This window comes from Cupressus sempervirens, chromosome 7 (genome assembly GCF_028749045.1).
Source record: "Cupressus sempervirens isolate cs-2001-9-10 chromosome 7, ASM2874904v1, whole genome shotgun sequence".
Taxonomy (NCBI): domain Eukaryota; kingdom Viridiplantae; phylum Streptophyta; class Pinopsida; order Cupressales; family Cupressaceae; genus Cupressus; species Cupressus sempervirens.
Window position 1 is genome coordinate 611,469,087 of NC_143124.1, and position 18,646 is coordinate 611,487,732.

General features: G+C 37.0%; 1 protein-coding gene across 1 annotated transcript in view; it reads left to right on the forward strand.

The window, feature by feature from the left end:
* GLTP1 (glycolipid transfer protein 1) overlaps positions 1-18,646 on the forward strand; it is a 78,415-nt gene that overhangs the window by 34,404 nt on the left and 25,365 nt on the right. The window lies entirely within an intron of this gene.

Genomic DNA, 18,646 nt, shown 5'->3' on the forward strand with positions numbered 1-18,646 from the left:
CTCTTCAAGATAACAATGATTCTTGAAGGCTGACCAATTGCGAACACTAAATGCTTAATATAATTGAGATTGTTCTGAAAAAGATTGCTTTGTTGTGAATGTAAGTTGTGAGTGTGAATATAATTGAAACAACTGAGACTGGTCTTGGATTACTTGATTATGATATCTTACTTCAATTCTAGATCCGTGCCTTCATTTTTTAACAATCTTTACCAATTCAATTGATTGATCCTGTGTATAACCCCGTGAGACAGTTTTAATAACTTGGTCTTAAAACAAGGCCATCACCTCAAAGACATCTATTTGTATTATTAATTCAAATTTATTTTTGCAGTTTGTCTTGCTGAATTTAACTTCCCTTTTGAAAGACCAATATGATATATTGAAGTTTGACAACCAATCCTTCAAACTGAAAAAGTATTCAAATCAAAATGACATAAGATAACACATCGAAGCAATCTGAAATCAAACAGATTTATCATAGAGAACTAATCAAACCATTGAAAGATAAAACACCATAAGAAAGTGAACAACACCTGGACTTTGTATTGAAGTATGGTATAATCAACTGGTTACCGATTGTAATATCTTTGCCAATCTTGTATTACCAAAAGACAATAATCAAACATTTTATACAATGTAATATTCCTTTCTTAATCTGATCAGAAAAATCTTAAATCTGGACTTGTGAATTTTATAAAACAGTTGGTGTGTAGCCCAAATGTCAAATTATGATATCACTGAAATTAAATAAACTCTCCAGAATACTGTATTAAGTTTAGTTTGAACCTTAGCATACAATCAGATTTTCAGATTTGTCATCTACTGTTCATTACACATAACAGTTTACTATTGAACCAAACTTAATGGACATATTGATTTGGACATAATACAGTTCTTTCACATTTAATATCAAACACATGTAATACATAACAAGAACCTGGTATGCCGTCAGTAAATGGATGTTGTTGACTTGTGGAATATACTGCTGTGGTACTCACGCCCACAAGAACTCAACGTAATGGTGGTTATCCAGCTCTTGGTCTGCTACGTTTCACCTGGTAAGTTGACTATTGTTCATGAGTGTCTTTTAACCTTGTTGCTGTGATCAATGCTTCTGTCCGCAACCTTCAGATATTCTCCCGTACACCTTAGTGAATCATCCAAATGCCAAACTCGGCTCAAACCACCTGCAGACTTATGCTGGACTGCAACTCGAACACCTCTTCTTGCTGTTGCTCGAATAACCTCTGTATATGTGATCCGTGGAATTTTTGTTCACTGTAACTCAGATAATCTTCTTACTCACGACAGTCTAACCTCCACGGCTTAACTTCAGACTTCCTTCTAGGCACGTCTGAATGTGATGACAGATTTCTCTGCAAGCTGATAATTAAGATATGTCTACCCAAACTTGAACACAATCTGCAGAATCCAAATCCAATCTGAGCGGCTGGGGGCTACGTCCCACTACTCCAATGCCTTAGGGGTTTCGACCTGTGGCAACCAGTCACAACTAGGCAACTGTTTTCAACAGTATTATATTGTTATTCCTTTTTCATGGTTCTAATCCCAATGTAAAAGCCTTCTTTTATAACCTCGAGTTGTGGAGAGATACACACATCTTAGCAATGTGGGATAAAAGACTATTTTGTCTTTTAGTTAGTAACTTTATAACTTTATAACATTAAAATATTTAAATAAATCACTTAAGTCATTTGAACTTTAATATTTCTTGAAACACGTGTCTGATTGACCTGCTGTCTGAAATAGGAATCTCTCCTCATAATTCCCCATGTGACCAAATACACTTTCTAAAAATAGAAAGGGTCCATCTGTATTACCCCTGACTTACTATACATAGTACGTATGACAAATGGAGTCCAAATGACATCGAATGAAGGCCAAAACCATAAATCGCTGAATGTTGGAGATGAATCAATCCTTAGAAGACCCTCTAACCATCCTCATTAGCCTACGAGGATCCAATATTAGGCTAATCCCTGAAATTCTGATGCTGGCAACCAATGGGGGCATTACATACAGAAGGGATTTGACTATGATTGTGCGTATTTTGCACAAAATAATCCTATATTTATAGACAATGATCTTGTAACAAAATGAAAGGATATACCCTTTTAGAATACATCTGTTCTTAACTAATAACTGCTGACCTAATTACAGATAACTAAATCATAATAGTAAACATTTTGATACACTTTACATTAGCTTCAGAAATCCTTATGCTGTCTAGTTTGTATATAGGCGTTCTTGACAAAGCTCCTCATACATCAGCATAGCCCTCAAAATTCATTCCAATGGAGAAATTTGGCAAAAGTTTCTAAGGAAAATGGCCTCGACAGAGAAAGAAATAGTTTTGGCTTCATGGAACAATTGGTACCTGGTTTATACATATCATGCCAAGAAGCTCAAACATCTTGTCTCAATACTCATAGTCACCCACTTGCTATTCAGCTATGAGCTCCCTCAGTTCAACATTGTCCTCTTTTGCTTCAATCTGGAAAACATCACTTTTGTACCCCACACAACTCATGCGTAGATCCCAGGCAGCAAAATGTAGTCTGGATGTTATGTGTAGTTGATCTTCTTCTTCCTTGTTCAAGTCAGGTTGCCTCATAGGTTGTAGATTCTCATTCTAGAAGTTATTGCTTGCTGGGAAGCCCATGATTACCATGGTGCCCCTACTATTTTGTACCAAATGACAATAAAAATTTATTTTGAGTTTGTTATATAATCTCTCTGGGAAAATTGTCTTAAATGCATATAAGCCCTTGGGAAATGTCTACATTTTTAGAATGTACAAGTAGGATTACTTGGCATTTATTCCATGGGATTTCTTTCTTGCATTCATTGGATGTTTTCATAGGAACTTGGGAAATCTAGGCTGTATACAAGTAACTGTCCCATGGCGATTGTCTTTCCATTTCTCATTCATTCCAAGTGTCTCTCACAAATGAGCTATTGGTCTTGTCTGTGATATGTCCTTTGTCAGTTAATTGATTAGTAAGTGCGACTCCATCAATTACTTTCTTTGTGACATCAAGTGTTGTCATGTGTAAACTGGCCAATGATTCGTGCAAACCAGCATAGCTGCTTGATGTGTATTTATTGCAACAATTTTTGGAAATCAGGTTGATATGACCATGGTCATGCATCGATATAGGGCCTCTTGACAAAGTTACTCTTTTTGGCACCATTGGTATAGCATTTCTGAGAACACTTTTGGTATGTTCATTGTATAAGTCAAGCTGATAACTTCATCAAGTGTTGATTTAGTTTCCAAATTGTTATTCTGCTTATGCAATCTTAGTCAAATGTTCCTATATCGGTATAGCTTATTTTGATGCTTCGTCTATCAAATTGACATGTGTTCTCCTGACGGTCTTGTAAACCTGAGCTCAACATTTCTATTGCATTACATAACCTGCTGTTCTTTTTTGCCACTTATTGACTTGACTTATTTCAATAGTTTTATTGGGTGTCGGAGTATGTTTAATTTTATCCTCCCCACAATGTAAGGCTACTTCGATCATAGTCAAGAGATATCTCGATACATTTTTATTGTCTATATGGTATCATGTTGCTATTTTCTTAGCTATTCTAATAACTATTATTGGGGAGACTTTCTTTGATGATCTTACTTTCTCATTTAGGACATCTATCGGTATAGGCTAACCCGACTCATCCATCGGGTGTCAGTGTGACTCCAAATTTCTATCTTCGATAATGTTGTGCTACTTTGATGAGTCTATCAGTATTTTATCCCTATGCCAACCTTTTGCTTGTTAATTTTGCTGTCGGTGTATATCTTTCCAATATTTTGCATTTCTTGTTCTTGTGCAACTTATCAGAATATATCATTTCGATTGTTGTCCCACCTTGGTTCATTTGCATGTTATTGGGGTAGGTTTCTTCGATATTAAGAACTTCATCGGTATAACTATAGAGAAATCACCATTTTCTGATTCGAAGACCAAAGTTGTTTGTTTGGGTGCCCAGGTCGTATGCTAGTGCCTAGATGCTATCCTTATGGGATGAATGTTTAGGGCTTCACCACATATAGATCCAATGTCTTGTCAATTGTCCATATCATTCCATTTCTACACAGGGATAAAAATTGCAACACTTGTTCTTAAATTAAAGACAAATGACATCAATCCAGTTGGGCAAATACCAAAGAATATCATAAGTATGTTAAAATAGTCTGAGCTTGTATAAGAAACAATAAAGCAAAATCAATTGCAAATTTGTGTGCTAATAGTGAGTGTTGTCCCTCAGACCTATACGGACAAATCAAGTAAAGCCTCCACAACAAGTTTAGAGGGGAATACTCAAATGTGGTCTTGAAATACTCGACTAAACGTTGAGACTTTCAATCGGCTGAAATCTCTGACATAGCACAACAACAACACTAACTACTCTTTTGGAAAGTTTATCCACTACTACATTATTCTTCCCTTTGACATATCCGATATCAAAGGCATAAGCGTGAACCTTGCTGATCCACTTTTGTTGTCTCTAATTCATATCCTTTTGTGGAAAGAAAAATTGCAAACTGTTATGGTTTGTTCTTATTACAAATCACCCTCCTACCAAATATTGCTTGAATTTAGCTAAAACATACATAATCACTAACTTCGCTTTATCTTAGGTGGATTACAATTTCTCGTGATCCTTCAGTTTCCCGCTCTCATAAGCAATAGGAGGTTTATCCTACATAAGCAACTTCTATATTCCCTCACTCAAGGCATCATACTCCAAAACAAACGATTTAGAGAAATCTAGTAATGCTAGCACTAGACAGGTTCTCATAACCCTATTAACCTTATCAGATATCGCCTCTGCATCCTCTCACCACCTGAAAGTCCCCTTTTTTGTGAGATCTATGAGTGGTGCCATAATTGGAGAAAACCCCTTCCCAAATCTCCTTTAATAAGAACATATTCCATGGGATCCTCTCAAATTAGAAACATGTCTCAGTGGTGGCCAATCCAATATACCTTGTATCTTTTCCTGGACTTTGACCCCATTATCCCTAGTAACATGCCCAAGGTAATTAAATCTTTGTCATTGGAAACTCTCATTCGGACTCTTTGAAAAATAAGGAATGCTGCTCCATGATACTCAAAACCTCATTCAAATGTTGTAAATGTTCTTGCCATGTTTTGCTAAATATTAGAGTATCATAGAAAAACACCAACACATATCTACGTAGCTGCTTATTAAAGATGATTCATACATGACTGAAATGTGGCAGGTGCATTGGTGGGTTCAAATGGGATCACCAAAAACTTGTAGTTATCGTAGTGGCACTTGAATGTTGTCTTAATCACGTCCTCCTCATGCACCCGAATTTGGTGGTATTTTGAACGAAGATCAATCTTCCAAAAGTAAACAGCCCTATGTAGCTCATCAAACAACTCATCTATGCATGAAATAGGATACATGTTGTTGATATTTCTTTAATTTAAGGCTCTATAATCAATGTACATTCACAAAGTCCTATCTTTCTTCGTTAGCAATATCATTGAAGAAGCAAATGGACTCAAGCTAGGTCTAATGTGTTGCATGGCTAGTAACTCCTTGATTGTCCTTTTAATCTGGTCCTTATAATGTCTAGGGTGGTGATAGGGTGTAGTAATAATGGGTTTTACACCCTCCAATTCTATCACATGCTCAAACCCACGATCAGGTAGTATGTTAGGAGGAGTGTCCTCAAAAACTCTCTTGTGCTTATCTAACAATGCTTGTATGTCTAAGTCATACTGTTGTCCCAAATCTGAAGTGGATTTGGTGGAAACAAAACAATGTGCTGCCCACTCAATAATATCATGCCTCAAGACCAAATGCATCCAATGAGCTGAAACAATCTAAGGACCCTTGTTAGTCATGGCTCAAAGAATGATCTATTGATCACCTCTCATAAACTCAATCTGTTTTTAGTCAGGATCGATTGTGCACCTGCCAAGAGTCTGGAGCTTTTGTAAGCCCAAAATAGCATCCATCTCTCCTAACTCAATCACATAGAAATCTACAAACAATATATAATGGCCAAACTGAAGACTAAGTTGTGGCACCATTCAAGCAAGTAAGTAGATCCCCACCAACAACCTTAACATCAAACCAAGAACTGCTTCCACCTACAACTAATAATGTCCAACTCCTATGTCAACTAGACATTGTTTTTTGTTCTTTCACCACTTCCTTAAGGCAGATAAGATTGCTTGTAGGTACTTCTGAGGGGGTGGCAACTATAGGAGGCTGATTGGAAACTTGTCCCTCAATTATCTCTAGCTTGGACTCCTCGTGATTGCCCTCTCATTGCTGTCATCAGATCTCTTACCTTCAACTTCATCATCAAAAATCATGGCAATAATGAACCTTACCCTTTCCTAGGCACCTGTAATCTGAGGTCCAAGGTTCTTTGCATGTGATACTTAATCTTTTTCCTTCTTAGTTCATTCCTAGACTCATAATCCAACGTAGGTTGTTTGGTTTTGTTTTGCTTTGAAGATTTCTGATTAATTTTTGATCCTTGAAAGGCTTTTTAGGGGGCTGAGCTGCAGTAGATGAAATATTTAAATTGAGTGCCATCTTAATTGCATCTTGTAGTGTATTTGGTTTCAGCACCTTCACGAACCATTTGAATCTTTCACTTAACCCTTCCACAAACAACATATTACATTTATATTTTCAGACATGTCTAGACCCATGATGAAAATCTGCTGAAATTCATCAATGTATGTATCTAATGCACTACTTTGCTCTAGTTGGGTGAGTTCCCTATAATAATCTTTGTTAGTGAACAGATTTGTCTTCGTACTAATAATTCTTTAATGACTCTATCTCCCTCCTTATATTGAAGACAACAAAGTTCACAACAGTTGGGCAGGTTCAATAACTACCTCCCCTTTAAATTCTTACGAGGTACAACTCCCCCGTTGGATATGCGATGAATCCTTAAACTAAACTCACAACCTTGTTTTTAACCAGAAAACAATAAAAGGCCACACAACTCATTCTTAGATAAGCGGTCATTGATAAATGATGATAAGGAATGGTAACCAAACAAGAAGATACGAAGTTATTCAAGTGTTCGAAAATTCAGAGATTTGTTAGAAGATAACAATAATATTCGAATTAGATAATTGTTGATTAACAAAGATAAGAATCAATCTGAGATTTAAAAAAAACATTTACAAAGAACTTTCTTCAACATAATCTTAAACACACAGATTCAGATTTATCTCATAATTCATTCATCTTGTATTGATTCTCAGTTCAATCACAAATGATCTTCCACATACCATATCTTAATTCAGTTGTATTATCACTGTCAAAAAGATAACATTTGGCATAAACTAACAAAGAGAAACTATTATGTTTTTCCTTCCTTTATCTTCTAACCCCTCTAAAGTCTTTCAGATCTACCTTAAATAGTTTAATGTTAGAGGTGGTCTCCTTGAAAACCCAACCCCCTCGACATTTAACAAAAGTAGTTATTAAAACAGAAAAGCTCAACATGGGACACGTGTTCCTTGAGTTCAAAAGTACTTAAAAACAAAACATGAAGAAACCCATTAAGCTAGAGAATCATGACCCTCATTCCCAATTTGCTCCTTGTCACCACCTGCATCATTCGCAAGTTTCCACCCGTAGTAGACACCTACGAACTCGTGAAGTGCACTTGAATTAGCAATCCTTAGGTTCAGCAGTCGTGCCTTCCACATGTCTCAATCCCATTTCATTATATTGAGCTGTCCTATATATTCAGGCAAGTGATCCATACAAAGGGTCAACATGGACTCAATCTGTGCTACCTTTGTAAAATCTGCAGGCATAAGATTAACTATTTCTATGGTTGCCTTTGAATTGGCCTCAAAGGACTTGAACAAAGATTCAATAGTGTTGGGACTTATTATTTGCATATCTTTAGTAAACCCGGTATACATGCGTTTGATCTCAGTTTCAATACTTTGAGCATTGGTAATAGCAGACCTATAGATTGAGCATCTTCAACTCATGTTTCTTTTCACCACATACAGTGTGCCAAGATCTACTATTTAGAGAGGGTTCTCGGCTAAAAACTTTTCCACACCATATTGTTCTACGTTTGATATCTGTATAACCATGGCTGAACAATTACCTTCCTCTGTTTCCCAGGTGGGCATTTGCGTTTGTACCTCATTTAGCAAAGCATCAACCTCATTATAGACCATTGTACATTGTTGAAGGAATTCTTTACCTTTTTGAATCACACTGTCTACCTATTCATCTACAACCACTGCCACGACTTTGCCACCTTGAATTTGGTTCAACAACCTTTTTCTGTTAGGTGACGTGGGAGCAAAGCTTTGAGGTGCTTGAACCAGAGGTAAAACACCAGAACCATCCAGGGAATCAATATACATACTCCGCCATCATATTGATTACTTGCTTTAGTTCTTTCTTTGCTTTTGCATCCTTCTGGGATTGAATTCACATATGTTGAGTAGATTCACATAAGCAGTGCTCCTTGGTTTCCCTATTTAGTACTCCTAGGCCTACCTGTGTGATCTCAAAATCCCCAACATTCAAATTTGCGGAAGTATCGTTGGGCTTATACAAGGCAACTTCTGTTGTCACTTCTCTTGTTTTGGCATTTGTTAAGCAAGCATAATTTTTCATTCTTTTGGGCATTGGGGCTTTAGCAGTATATTTCTTTGCCATATCTCTTATAGGTACATAGGATGGAACTAAGCTTCCTTTCTTGCTCACTGAGGTAGTCAATCAATTTGGTACTAGTGAGGAAGCTTTGGTTCCCGTTGAGTCTTTTATGGGTGTGCTCAATGAATCTAGAACTTGTGAAACGCTATCCAGAGTGACTTGAACTTGTTGTTCATTATCCATTGAACCTTCATCACGTCCTTGATCTGCATCAAGATCTTTTTGGGTTTGTTCTTGGGTTGCCATGTTGCCTTGTTTCTTGAACTTGGTCTTTGACCTTGTCCTTTGTACAACAGGGTCATTTAGGACTGGTTCAGCGACCATTGCCTCCTAACTCTTTTTGCTACCTGCAAGATCAATGGAAAAGGTAGTGTTAGCACTGGAGGATGAAGGAGATTCTTGGATTGTATCTTCAGTTTGAGATTGAGATGTTCCTTCTTTCCTCTTATGTTGAAGCCATGCTTCGGTGTGTTCAATGACACCATAAGTTCTTTGCATTATGTCATCCATTTCGGGTTCAAACTAACCAATAAGAGACAGGGAATGATCTTTGTTGTTTAAGGTATTCGGGTTTAATGATCCCTGAACCATCTTCTTGAACTCCCTTGAGGTTCAATTTCAATTTAAAGGCCAAAACCTATGATAATACCATTCTGGAGTGGCTCCTCCTTCGAACTTCTCTTTCGTTCAAGCAATCCTCTCAATAATCTTCGAAGTGGGGTACATGTGAGAAATGATCTCCCACTTCTAGGACTCTTCCAACAAATCCTTTATTATCGAACCCTTGTCCAACTTGATAGAATTTGATATCAAAGGCACACAAATCAGTTCCAATATTTATAGCATCCTCTAGATTTTTACATGAAAGATTGCCAATTCTCGCTAGAAACAATCTGTCCTTTTTATCTTCAAGTAAAAACTTCATTTTTACAACTGCAGGCTGACGACAAACTTCGACCAGAATAAAACGTTCTAGAGCAAATCTGGGCAATCTTAAAGGTTCTTCGTCAAATCCTCCCACCCTAAGGTATGTGTACATGGGAGATTGGATGAACAGACTACCGTATACTTGTATGAATTGTAAGACTTATAGAGAAAATTCTTTCTTCCCCTTTAGTTGCTAGTTCAAAACATAGTTTACAAAGGAAGACATCATGAAACTTTCTATAGCTAGTTAACACTTGGCTCTTCTGTAGGGAAGGACAATAATTATATATGAAGACCTCGTTGTTCCAAGGTTCATGTGGCAAGGGAGTGAGATTTTGAGTGTAGGCTAGACAATAGATGAGGTATGAAGACATAAAGAATTCGTTTTTTTAATGTTTTTTGTTAGCTTCAATTGATCTCTCATAGAACTCGCTATATTTTCAGCCCAATCTAGGTATTGTTTTCCCTCTAGAATAATATCAATGAAATGATACATCTAGTCTTCGAAGAGGTATGTTTCTAGTGAACCTTTGACTCTATGTAACAGGACCACCAAATCATGAATGTGGGGCTTCATGTGATCCTTATTCAAACTTTTCGAAAGTCATGAATCGCTCTTGTACAATTTCTCAGTCCAATGGTAGGCTATGACAGAACGATTCTTTTAAGAATTCTCACTGAACTTGGCATAGGATTGGGTAGGGGTAAAATCAACAAATGTTTAATGTGGTATCTTGAACACATAGGTGATTGTATCTCGGTGTACTGAAAGAAAAATGCTTCCATCATTTCTCTTAATGCATCGAAACTTAATGTCATAGTGGTTGGTGCATTCCTGAACTAGTTCAGGGTTGGTAGAGGGCTGGGGAAAGGTCGTAGCTTGTAATATCCCACTATCCATGATTTCCCCCATGAATTCAACCTCCGCATTTGACTGAATTTTATCACAAACAACATCTATATTGACCCCCCTTAAATCTGTATCGGTTAACGAGGGACCCTTGCAATCCATACTAACATTATTCTTGAAAAAATGCAGAGATGATTTCATTTTTTCCGATTCTTGAAGAAAATCACATTGCTCAACTAAGCTCAAAGAGAAGTTTGCTGAGAATTGGAAACTTGAATTTAAGAAATGTCAGAAGATTACCTTGAACCTACAATAAGTAGCTCTTTTCAACCTCCTGAACCCTCTATCCTACATTCTCTATGGCTAGTATTCAAAATAAAAATGGACTTACCATTGGGGACGAGTTTGTTTAAAGAATGTGAATACTTAATTAATACGAAGGGTTGAATTTCGATAAGATATACTTGTCTGGCAATTTAGTACGACACAACTCTTCATAGTAATTTCCATAAATAAACATCCTTTTACCCTTTTTGCTTTTGACCTCATCATCATTACCTTGACATGTGCTTAACTTCCTCGATTTCTTGAGCCTTATTTTATGGGCATTTTGCATTTAATGATTTCAATCAAATCGAACTCTGTCATAATTGCCCTTTTTATTATTAATCCATGCATCGTCTTTTCTTTTGCTTACGTCATTGGGACGTGTGTGGGGTCTACTCTCATATTCATGATGTCCAACTACCTTTAGCTCCGCCACAATGTCCCACTTGTTCTCTTTCAAAAGAATGCTCTTGAAGTGCTGAACCGTTTTGAACTGGTTTGAACTAAGTTCAAAGTGGTTTGGAAGGTTGAAATGGGTTCAAAAGTTCAAAGGAGGTTCGATAGTTCAGGAAGCTCAAAGGTTCAAAACTTAATTAAATGAAAAGGCTTTGACCAACTGAAACAAAAAGGAAAGGTTAGCTTTAGGAAAACTTTGCAGGATATGTTCTTAGGCAATTTTGGGCTAAAGGGAAAATCAAAGCCAATGGTTCCAAAGAAAAAGGAAACCAAAATAAAGGCAATTCTTTGAAAAAAAAAAACTTGAACTAACATTGGCTTTGATTGGGGACTGGATCTCAATGGAACAAAGAGAACTCGGGACTCTAGTTAACACTAAGGAAGACCAGGGGAAAGAAAGAAAAACTGAAACACCACAAAGCAAAGCAAAAGCAAACAGCAGAAAATAGGAAAAAAGGAAGGGAAAATATGTACATAAGGAACACAACTTGTCTATTGAAAAAATTGGTCCAAAAAATGATGACATGGCAATCTGACTTGGCATACGTCAACAGGTGAAGTAGACACGTTGACAGCTTAAGCAGACACCCACCCAATCAGCTCAAGCACACAACCAATTAGCTCAACAAGATAACCAACCAATTCAAGCATGGAGCTACATAGCTCAAGCAGGTAACCAATTAGCTCAAGTAGGTAATGAAGTACCTTAAGAAGACAACTAGGTAGCTCATTCCATTTCTCTTTTTTGAGAAATACTTCTAAATTTATACGACCTTTATTATCGAGGTTTGACATCAATGATAACATGTACAACAATATGTTGGAAGGGTAAGTGAGTTATGCTAATAGATATCAAGTGGCATGTGTAAGGGGGAAATACTTGCAAAGGTGACTTAAAGGACATTGAGCCTAATCATTGTTAACCTATTTCCCACATTGTCCTGCTAAGTGACATCACTTGGGAAATGGCATATTGAAGGGATAAATTACCCATGGATATTTGGGGTTCCCACAACCCTTTTTGATGTAACACCTTGAAGATAACTTATGCTTTGGTTGAAAGTTGTTTTTTCCTTGCTTTGAATATATACCTTCTTCTTAAGAGGCCAATTCACCAATGCCAAAGGTTGCTTTTCCAACTATGCCTACTTAAATATGATAGATTATCACCTTTGTTTCCAAATCAAAAATACCATTTTGGTGCCTATTATTGATGAGAAAAAGCCAATTGACTAAGAGCCCTTGGCTATGCTTTAATTCCTTTTAATCTCATTAGCACACACCTATAAGTCTCTTGATCCATGTATTCGAAAGATATGGTGGTGATCATTTTTAGATACTAATTAAAATAGGGACACAAATGTTTTTGCTTTCCTTTTAATTAAAATGCATCTTAGACAATTGATAAAACTTAACAATACTCCATCAATACTACCTAATCACTAAGGTTCTTGGGAAGCATATAAGGGGAAGGTAAGAAACCTTAAGACTAGACAACCTTTTTTTTAAGGTGTTGGAAAGAGGTGTTTCATCTATCCCTTCCTAAGTATTTCACATGCATCTTTGTCATGCTCTAAACAAGTTTCACTTGTAGTTTCTATAAATTAGTTAGTTTTACCTCCAAGGACATTCAATTCCCTCAAGTTATCTTTATCAAGGTGACCATTTTTTATTCTACATTAATTAGACCTTAAGTTGCTAGTGTATAGGTGTGTTGGTACTATGCATGTTTTTCTTCCAAGTGCAGTGTGCCTAGGTACGCCTTTACAATACAAATTCACATAAAACATAGATTTTGGATTAAGGTAAAACCATGTTTTAAAAGGGCACTTGAAACCCCAAACAAAAATTACATAAGGATATTCAAAATAGCACCAAAGTTTTGAAACATCGTTGGTTCATAGACGAAACCGGTGACCCACCCAACATCAACAAACAAACAAAAGACACCAAAAGAAAAAACATAGAACAGACAAACCCACAAAGTAGATACACCAAGAACCTATACAAGCTCCTTAATAGCTTTGGCATCTCGAATGCCCATCGCATTCACCTACTCCATAGTGTTTTTAGCTGCTTCATAGCTTTGGAGGAGGCAACGAATTTCCTATTGAGGCTCACCCTTGTTCTTTTTCTTGGTCCGTCCCTGACAACCAACTCCTTCTCCTTGCTGCCCAGATCCACGATGAGCTTGATACCATCTAAATTAGTGTATCGAGTGGATTTAGTCATCGCCGTCCTTTAGGATCTTGCCAAGCTTGTCCTCATACAACTTCATATGCTTCGTGATTTTATTGCGATTGCCTTTCAAAATCTTCCTTGCTTTACCTTCTTCCTCAAGCTGCTTCTCAAGATTGCCAACCCTGTTTCTTAGAGAATGAATTTCATTGTAAACCCAACTACCCAAGGCTAGGGAAACATCAACTTTTTTCTTGGCCTTGTGAAGGAACTCTAGGGAGGAAGGGATGGCATTGGGCAATAGGTTCTTCTTATCCAACACAGTAGCACCAATATCATCTTTTTGAAAGTTATCAGTTTCAGAAGGACTCCCATTAGAGTCCATAGCAGGGTAGTCCTCTAAGTTCTTAACAAGGGAGTTATCCTTACCCATCACAACGAGCTTCTTCTCTCCCCCATCCCTGACTTTAACATGGCTTTTTTTCTTTATAGGGGACAAAGAAAGACTCCTAGTTTTATCACGTAATTCGAGAACACCTTTTGCCTCCAAACCAACATCTCTCCATGCCCTTAAGGTCGTCCTTCCATACATTCCCCTGGTCCCCAATATTCATCAAAATCCTCTCATGTCTTTATACCATTTTTACTATCATTCAACATGGTCCTTCCTTTCTTAACTTTTGAACCCCAAGTAGTTTTTCTCTTTACTCCACTAGACATATTATCCTCCTACTTGTAATTTTTTATGGCTGGTTTGGGGGTCTAGGCTTTACAATATTATGAAAAAAGTAGAATGAGCCCTTCATGTAGAACAAGCTTACTAGTGTTTTTCCGATGGTCAATGACAATATTGTTTAGGGATTTTAAAGTGTGAAATGGAAAAGAGACCCTATCACCATAACATAAATGATTCAGAAAAACGAATTTGTAACTATGGACTTTGGAATGCCTGCCATCCAAGGTGAAAAACGCCCTTATACATGGTAGCACCTTCCTCCAAATAAGTTTAATCTGCATGGTTGATTAGTAATCTCCCTCTTTAATGAGGGCATTCCTCTCATCTTTTTTTAGGGAATTCGGCAACAACATCATCTGTGACCTTCCTTTTCTTATAGAAATTCATGCCATCACAAGGGAGGCTAGAGATTTATGAAGTAAAGCCTGAGGTAAGGGAATGAGATACCATACATGGTAGCAATCTCTCCTTTTCAACCGTTAAAGAATTTCGAAGTTGCTTCCAACTTGAAACCATGCAGGCGCTCCAGATTAAATGGTGATCCCACCTTTCTCAAGCTGCTCCCAAACTGATGGAACCTCCTTCCATTCTTTACAAGAGTTTGGTTCTTGGCTTTTCAGAGCACCACCCATATCTCTATTATCACTGTGATGAACCAACTCTTTATTACCAATGGCCAAATTCAAAATGCTCTTGAACATACAAATGATAGTAGTTAAGGCCAATATCACCCATAAAGCTTGCGAGTCATAATTATCGTCATTATTACTCAGGAAGGCATACCGCCACCATCTCGGGTTAATGATATTACGAAAACCAAAGCCCTTACCTGTCACTTATATCATTCTTTGGAATGTTTCCCATGACACTATGTCAAATGCCCTCCACCTTTATTATTTCCTTAAGTAAAAATTCTAACTTAAGATTCTCTTTCCAAAGAAAACTTGCTTGGCACAGACCACTAGGTTGGCTATCCAATCTGCTGCCATGTTGGCTTCTTGGTAGGTGTGAGTAATGATAACATTCTCAAAAGTTTCAATGATGGATTTGGCTTCTTTCATTGTGTTATTGACTGTCCACGTTGGCGGGGATTTTCCAAGCAGACATCTAACAATGTTGTAAGCATCCCCCCCAATCGAAAGGTTTCCGCATTGAAAGGACTTAGCAAGTTTAATAATCTGGAGAGCATCACTAGCTTCAGCCACATGGTTCGTCTGGGTACCTAAAGGGACTGCCACAATGCAAATACGAACACCATTCATATCCTTGATATTCCCTTTGCATCCATCCATCCATCCATCTGAAGGGCACAACCAAACCACCTCATCTCTGTTCGTCTTCTAGTATTTCAAGTGTTAATATTATAGAGGAGAGGAGCATTCAGATTATAACCCTCTTCATCTAGATCACCATCTTTCCTGATGGAAATGAAATTTCCTTAATTACTCTAATAGTCTTTTTAGTAACAACCAAAGTCAACGCCTCCTGATCTTTAAACACTCTATGGTTTCATTCCTTCCAAATGTTCTGCCTTGCAATTGATCAAAGTGCGAAATAGTCTAATTCAGATAACAATGTTGGATGTAGCCTATAAACAAGATGGTAGACAATGTTCCAAACTATAAAAAATTAACAAGGACTACAGAATTGGAGAACATCATTTTGAGTGAAATAACTCTTTGAGAACTCGATGAATGCAATGTTCCAAACTATAAAAAATTAACAAGGAATGCAGAATTGGAGAGCATCATTTTGAGTGAAATAGCTCTTTGAGAACTCACTCGATGCTCCAAGCACTATCAATGAAGCCAAACCCAAGGCCATGGATCTTTGTTATAATTCAGCCAGAGGCCAGATTTGTTGTATGAAACAACAGAGACTCTATCTGACCCAAAATCATTCCAAAAAAAGTGCACAGTGTGTTCTCTTGCTAGTATGTTTATTAGTTTAGCTCAACCAATTTGCGAGATGTCGTTGAGCTTCTCAAAGTACTTGATACTTGGGACAAGTTCAATAAAAGGTATTTATTTGGTGCCATGCAAAGAACTCTAGCCGCATGATATCACCCATCAACGCATATTTGCAAGAAATTGAAATTGAAGTGCTAAGGACTCTAACCTCTTGGACTATTCTTGAGTACAACTTTGAATCACAGATTGTTTAACTCCACAAATATTAACCCTGAGCATTCAAAAATGATTTATCAAAGAATTTTTAATACAACATTCCAGTTCACCATACTACTAATTCTACCATGCTACTAGTCATGTTTAATGTTTACTCACACTAATTTTCACTCCTTTTACCCAGCTCCCCGCGCCCCCCCCCAACAATCCATTCCCATCTCTAGTCATGCCATAATCCATTTTGATGATTAGTCAACCATTCACTATGCTACCATCAACCAACCAACCTATTATCACTATACCATCCCCCACACTATTCTCCATTGTTTTCTACACTTGAACCATCAAGAGGACTATCTTAAAGTTCTGTAACAGAAAATTAAGACATAGTGTAGGCCTGCTCAAATACAGGGTGTAATCCCTTCCCTTGGAAAACAAAAAGCTTTAAAGAGAGGTGGTTTGTCAAGTTTTCCTTGCCAAGCACATAATTCATCCTATTCATAAATCCAGAGATGTCTCCAACCTTGACAGCTATAGGATCATTGTGATTGGGTGTGCACTTGCCAAACTTTATGCCATGATGTTTAGAGAGAGATATTGCTAAATGCTTGACCACATCTTTACATAGACTATCTTCTTATAATATGATGCATCACCACATGCATCCCATTTCAAATTCATCACAACGACCAACAAGTTCAAACTTTCCATGACACAATCACATTCAATTATCACCATCAACTTCCGAAATTGAGTCAATGTCACCCGCATTTCACAAAAAAAAAAATTCAGTTAAATTTTGACAATCCTATCCAAACATGTATTAGAAACCAGGACTCATTATAAGTGTACAAAACTTCAATGAAAACCTAAATCATCATCAATGAAGGCCATTTTCAAAACAAAGAATCAACATGGCTATGGTTTAAATTTTCTATAGACAAATATATCAGTTCTACGTTGATCTGATGAGATCAACTCTTAGCATATCCAGTCAATAGTGAAATCTATGCTATATAATATACGTTTTTACACAAAATCTACTGATCTTAGATTATACTCTACTTTATTCAAAACCAAACTTTCATTCAAGTAATAGGCCAGGTTGAGGACACAGATCTCTTATTTTCCTTTATAATAGATCTAGAAATCAACAAGAAATAAGTTATGGGCTATACAGTCAAGAACACAAAATCTCTGAAGCACAATTCCACTAAATAAATCAATCACTTTTGACAGTTTTAAGAGGCTTCTTTGTCTATCAAAAAAACTAAGGCATCTTAAAACTTTTTGTTCAATCACTAATCTGACTCATCACACTCTTCGTTATCTCGTAATGATAAAGCCATTCATATTCTCAAAGAGCTATTTCACTCAAAATGATGCTCTCCAATTCCGTAGTCCTTCTTAATTTTTTTTTATAGTCTGGAACATTGCCTACCATCTTGTTTATAGGCTACATCCAACATTGTTATTTGAATTAGACTAGTTGGCACTTTGATCAATTGTGAGGCATAACACCCTTATACAATGAAGGTATGTTTTGGTGTGCCTAATGACACCTCGATTGCACGCTACACTCATATATTCTCAGGGCAATTACATTTCAATATGCTTCATTCTTATGTCCTCAAGGCAACAACCAATGAAGCCTTCATATGCCTCGCTCTTATCATTCCCAAGGCTAATAAATTTTTAGGCATCCAATCGTTCCTAGTAACTTTTTAGGCTTAGATTAGGTTTTTCTCCGCACAACTCAGCTCATGGAAAGAATGTGTTGGGAATTCTATGCACGTCCTTCTTACATGTTCATCTATAGCATGTAGATATATATTATTAGTTATGCAAAAAATTGGTGAGTTGCATATTTTTGCTTATCTTGTTTTTTTTCAAAAACATTTGCTTTCTAATTACATGTGCTAAATTAGAGGCACCCTTTTGAGGAGTTAAGCTATGATTCAAATTGTGCTTGTTCGCCAAATTTTATGGTTGAAGTTTGAAATTCAGCAAATAGTTTAGTTACCAGGGTTTGTCCTTTTGCCTAGAGAACCCTGCCTGGGTTCGAATCAGTTCAAAATATTGGTTAGGTTCAAACCCAGATTCTAGAAAATCGAACCCGGGCAAATTTCATTGCCCAGATTGAATTTCAAGTGAACCCCAAGCGAATTTGCGGTGTTGGACGACTTTATGTTGTTTTTATAAGAAAAATGATAATTTTTTGAGTTCTGCAGCCCTAAAAAGTAAATGTAAACAGGTTATGTTGGCTTCTAACACATTTGTGGTGTGCAAATAGGTGATTTTGTGAGCAAATAGGTGATT